A 6,000-nucleotide genomic window follows, 5' to 3' on the forward strand; every position below is an offset into this window, starting at 1 on the left:
TGTAAATTTAGATAATTAGAGTAAAATAGTCACCTGGCAAGCCTGCAGTGGGGTTCTGCAAACCGCCATTTGTGTTGTCCTTGTACAACTTAGACTTACATGAAGAATGTGAAGTTTTGAAAATGTCCCTGTCATAGCAGTCAAGGGGAGAACCCTTGCTTGAACCCTGAAAACCATTCACCAGGGTCTGAGAAGCTGCCTGCATTGCTGACTTCCTGGTGAGGCTTAGAACCATTGCCTGGATTGTGCCCCAGAGTATCAAAGGCTTGATACAGAAGCAGTTTGTCCACAAGTTCATGGGCGACTCTTTGAAAATATTCTCTGAAGGAAGCTGAGATGGCTCACGGTAATGGCACTCCCTGCTCTGCTGCTCTTCCGAGGCCCCACATCGTGGCTCACCACCATCTAAAATAGAATCTGCCTTCTGGCATGCAGGCATACATGTGGACAGAGCACATACACAGTTTTAAAGTATGGAGATAGAAATGTTTGACCCATCTTGAAAATTGGCAGAATATGACTGTTTGGGAAATGCTACATAGAATCCGTAGTGGTGCGACACGGATGCTTTCCACAGGAGGTTAGTGGCAACCTTGTCCCCAGCCCTAGTTAACAGGTGGACACTGCCACTGAGGAGCAGTGTGAGCTCCGCTGTGCACATTGTGCAGGACATTTGCTTTTAACTAGGCGAGGGCTTGAAGGAGGGAATGCATACTTTCTGAAATGGTCATTTCAGCACCCTCCGAGAAGGAACTTAGACGAAGCCCATGCCATGCCAAGGAGCGCCAGCTAGCAAGAAAGTTTTCCTTTTATTCAAAAGGAAAGGTGTGGAGCCACATAGAATTAACACTCTAAAAGTAGAATAAGGACACATCAGAGCAGCCTGGCTTCCTCCTGCCACCACCCCTCTGTCCTCAGCGAACCTCTGCGATCCAGAACCCCCTCCAGGGACCCTTAGTTAATGCGGTTACCATGTTCTCGGAAGCACTACTGAAATTCTAGCAGGGGTGCACCTGTCTCTGGTTTCTGCAGAAGGTGGTTTCGTGACCACCGTGTGCTGACTTGGCCCTTCTGGCAGTTCAATTGTAACTGAAGGCCAATTTTGCAAGCATGGTTCATGAATCATGGCATTAAATAGCACATTATGTCGCCAGCACATGACAGCCATACCAATTCCTTTTCCTGGGGTTTGGAGTTTGTTCCCAGAGGGAGAGGAATGTGAGAGGCATCCTGAAGAGCTCAGTGACTGTCTCTCCAGCAACTTGGGCTCCTCGGCCGGAGGCTGAGAGGGTTTAGAGCTTGAGCTACTAAACACAGTGCCCTCTGGGTCATGGCTCCCACATCCCATAGGAGGCCAGGTGGGTCCTCCAGTGACCAGAGCCTGCGACTGGACTGCATCTGTCTGGGAGCAGTGCGCTCCAGTAACCAAGTTACAAAGATGTGAGTTCCTAGAGAGGCCAAAAATCCAAATGCCATGGCAACAGGTAAGGAAGTAAGAAGCCAGGGACTCGGTGGACAATGGAGCTTGGCTCTAAGCGCTTCACAGACCTTTGAACAAACGCCCTGCTCACATGGGATTTGGGGCAAGTCTCCATCTCCAGAGCCTCCAGAAGCATGGCCTTGGCTTTCATCCCTGGGCATGGTAACTCAGGAGACCCATGGCGTGGGCACACCTGTCCCCTCACGTTTACAAAGTCCAGAGGACTGGAGCCCTTGGTGTCAGCAACCCTGGGCTTCAGTGGGAGTTGTTCCCGGAGGTTCTGAAGAGTGGATAGCATTCCCTGGCCAGAAATACCTCCTGGGTTTGGAGTCCATGGCAGTGCGGTCAACTTACAAGGAACCATGCGCTTTGAAGATGATGTTCTCAACTTTCAATGTGTGGACAGATTTCAAGCGCTTTTGCGGTCCTTCCCAGAATCACAGACTGGGAATTGTCACCCTCATGGAGAGTCACTTCCCTTTAAGTGGGTTAGTGAGTCCATGTCTAACTGCCAGCAAATCAAGCCCTCAGCACACCTGGGGATGTAGTGAGGCATTTTACACAAGCCAGGTGTGGTAGTGCAAGCTTAAATCTAGAGGCTGAGGCCATTGAATTACTGCAAGTTCAAAGCCAGCCTGGACTAACTACAAAACCATTAAGGTTGGTGAGCCACCTTGGCTGGTTCTGGCAGAGAAGCTGGAACCAACTCCAAGTGAAAAAATGGTGGTGGGGGGCAGGGAAGCCATTTAGGAAAGCAACTGCCTGGAGTCAGGATGCCGCTTTCCAGGAGCGGGTATCAGCTCCATCTGGGTGCCTAGTAGGAACTTGTCCACCAGATAAGGACAAGCAGGCAGGAATGGGCGGAGGCAGCTGGGTCTCTAGATGGAGAGACAAGACTGCAGTCAGGTGCCATCCTTCTCTGTGGTGCCTTTGGGCAGGGGCACTGCATCGTGAGTAGTCTGCTAGACTGACAGGAAACAGTGCCCCTGTGCCAAGACAGCTGAGCATTCCACTGTGAACCAGACACGGCCTGGTGGAGTTGCTAATCCATGGGGACCTCCCCTCCCCCGCCCCTTATATGAGTTAGATTCACTCTCGGCAGAGTGAAGACTGGGATGGACTATCCCACACCAGGATGAGGGTAGCACTGTGACTGAGCGGGCATGGTATTCATAAGACCGTGAGTTCCATCCCTGCACCCTCCCACAATCACCAAAACCAAGCTTGACACCGCAGTGTGGCCAGAGTCATGCAGGGAGTGTTTTGCAGCCAGGCCCATGCCCCTTTGGATGGAGAGGACCCTCATTCTCCCATGAAGAATAACTTGAGCACAGGCCCAGTTCTCCAGCGTCTCCTGTGGCTTCAGCCAAGTCCCCTGTGAGGGAGAGACAGGCAGACTGACATGACCAAACACCATGGGCCTGCCTGACGCATTCTACGCCATGCTCAAGTTAGGCCGTTGGATATCCAAGTGACACCTGAGGTCAGGACGTGGCCTCCTCTAAACCCAGGAGATCTGAGCAGAGAAGCCTGTCCCCACCAGAGGGTAGCTTGGTCCCCTCTCCCAGGTGTGTGAGGGACTGACTCCCACTGAGGAAGTGCCATGGCTTGGAGGGTGGTTGTGGGTCAGGAGCCTGTGGGACAGAGGAGGCAAGTCCAGGTGTGTGGGAAACAATATGGTGTCACTCTGCTATAGGAAGCATGTTCTCTGGGACTTGACTCTACAGCTCACCATGTGTATCGTGACCATTGGTCACAAAAGTCACCTGAGCAGAAAGTACTTCCAACTACTCCAGGCAATTTTTAGATGTGTGCTAATATTCTAAACTAAAAAAAACTAATCAGAAGGCCTGGCGGTGGTGATGCATGCCTTTAATCCCAGCACTGGGGAGGCAGAGGCAGATGGATCTCTGTGAGTTCAAGGCCAGCCTGGTCTACAGAGCACTTTCCAGGACAAGCTAAGCTCCAAAGCTACAGAGAAACCCTGTCTCAAAAAACAAAACAAAAACTAAACAGAATTATGCCACATTTATAAGTGCTGTGTGGCTGGTTCCTGAGCGCTTCCCCTCTGAGCAGAAGCAGTGCTCCAAGACCTCGGCCTAAGCCAGACTTGAAGGGGTTAAGTGTGGGACACACACTCTCTCTGAAGTGAAAGGGGATGATGGGAACCAGGAAGGGAGCCGGTATGCAGGGACAGCATAGGTAATGGGAGACTATAACCCAAGCCCTACATGCAAGTGTAAAATGTCACTTGAAGTCATGGCATATGTAATTAATACGAGCTGATAATAAAAGGCTAATATGGGAAATACAGGTGCTGTCAAATAAAAAGCAACCCATAAGACACATCAAAAATAAACATAATTGAGATAGGCACCTCAAATGTAGTCCTGAAAGTGTTACAGGATATGAGTAAAATAAAACGGGATGGGTTTTTACCAAGGTGTCCACAGTTCACAGAAACACAAACAGCTCAATAAGGGTGAACACACAATAGCAAAGGAATACATCTCGGAGCATTTCAATCCAAGTGTGCAGAAAAGTATTCCACTAGACTTGAAATGTGGGCCTGCAAAGCGGCTCGGCTCAAGAGGCAAAGGTACTTGCGGACAACCTGAGTTTCTCACCCAGGACCCACATGGTGGACAGCGAGAACTAACGCCCACAAGTCACCTCCAACTTATACATGCACTGTTGTGTGTGCCCTTATGCACGCACCGTGGCGTGTGCCCTTACATGTGCACAAAATAAATTAATAAAAAAATAAGGATTTAAAATGCACTCAGCACTCAGGAAGCAGAGACAGGCAGAGCTCTGTGAGTTCGAGGCCAGCCTGGTCTACAGAGCAAGTTCCAGGACAGGCTCCAAAAAACTACAGAGAAACCCTGTCTTAAAAAAAAAAAAATGGTGAGGGTGAGGGGAAGCAAATCCTGCCTGTAACTAGCTTGAAACATTAACAACACTGTCACTTTAGGGTCACCAGGCTCATGTTAGCAGACAGCCTCAGCAGACAGCCTCAGCAGCCAGCCTGCTGTGGGTCAGCTGGAAACTCCTACCCCAGGGAAGCTGCCTGGTGTCTTTGCTCTGGGGCTATGTCTTCCTCTACCAGTAGAGGGCAGCAGCACAAAGGCCGCCAGAGTCAGAGCAGGACATATTTTCAGCAGAATAATACACAGGGCACTTAAGCCACAGTACTGAGCCTCAGTGTGGAACGGTACTTAGGGGCAGCCAGTGACTGCCATATGCCTAACTCTGACACCATTGCAGCCTGTCCCCAGTTGCTGGGGACGTAAAGGGTTGTAAGGTCCTGTGCTTGTTCTCAGGCAGGTGACTCAGATGGCCACCTCCTCTGCAGCTGGCATCTGCGCTGGACAGACCGAGCCATCCGTAGACAGTCCATGCTTTGGTGTTGGAGAATCCCTTTGTTTCACATTCCTCTGGGAGAGAGAAGGATGGCTCCCAATTAAACACTGTGTTCCCAACACCTAGCATGCTGCGTTTACACTTGTCAAGAGAGCTATTTTCAACTTATTTAGACATAGCCTTTTATCAGAATTTCTCCTTTGCGTGCTTAACTAGGAAAATAAGACAGAAACAATTAGTTCTGACATTTTTGTTTGTTTTTTGGGGGGCACAGCTGTCGACTCAAAGCTCTGCTGTGATCTGCATACCCACAGGCAGGCTCACGAGGCCTTGGGACAGGGTGAGTGGGTCCCCACCACTGTCCCTGCAGTGCCATTCATCCTGCAAGTTTCTGTGCAGCAAGTCTGGACTTATGCCGGCCGGGACCACAGTCAAACACCCTAACTGCAGAGGCTACACAGTGTGACGACAGCCTCCACCCCAGCACTGGGTCTGCAGCCGAGTGAAGGGGTGTGTAGGGTGTGTGTGTGTGTGTGTGTGTGTGTGTGTGTGTGCATGTGTGAGTTTAGCTGTGGATGCACACAGATTCACAATACTGGGTCTGCAGCTGAGTGGAGGGGTGTGTGTGAGTGAATTGTGGGGGTATGTGTGCATGTGTGGGTGTAGCTGTGGATGCACACAGATTAACAACACTGGGTCTATAGCCTAGTGAAGGTGTGTGTGTGTGTGTGTGTGTGTGTGTGTGTGTGTGCATGTGTGTATATGGCTGTGTGTGTAGCTGTGAATGCACACAAGTGCACAGCACTGGGTCTGCAGCCTAGTGAAGGTGTGGGGGGGAGGCTGTGTGGCTCTGGATACACATAGGAGCCCTGCCGTTCTCTGTTCATGAGGTGTGAAGTGAGCAGGAAGACGTCCACTTCTGGCAGCGCTCCATCTGCAGGTGACTTGTGTTCCCTGCCTCCTCTACCTCCTCCTTTCCTACCTGGAACTTATTTTTTTTTTTTTTTTTGAGTAAGGTCATTAAAGACAATAATGGGGTCAGGCAGTGGTGGCGCTCACCTCTAATCCCAGCACTCAGGAAGCAGAGGCAGGTGGATCTCTGGGAGTTCAAGACCAGCCTGGTCTACAGAGTGAGTTCCAGGACAACCAGGCTACAC

The sequence above is a fragment of the Myodes glareolus genome, chromosome 23 (genome assembly GCF_982192425.1).
Source record: "Myodes glareolus chromosome 23, mMyoGla1.1, whole genome shotgun sequence".
NCBI lineage: Eukaryota > Metazoa > Chordata > Mammalia > Rodentia > Cricetidae > Myodes > Myodes glareolus.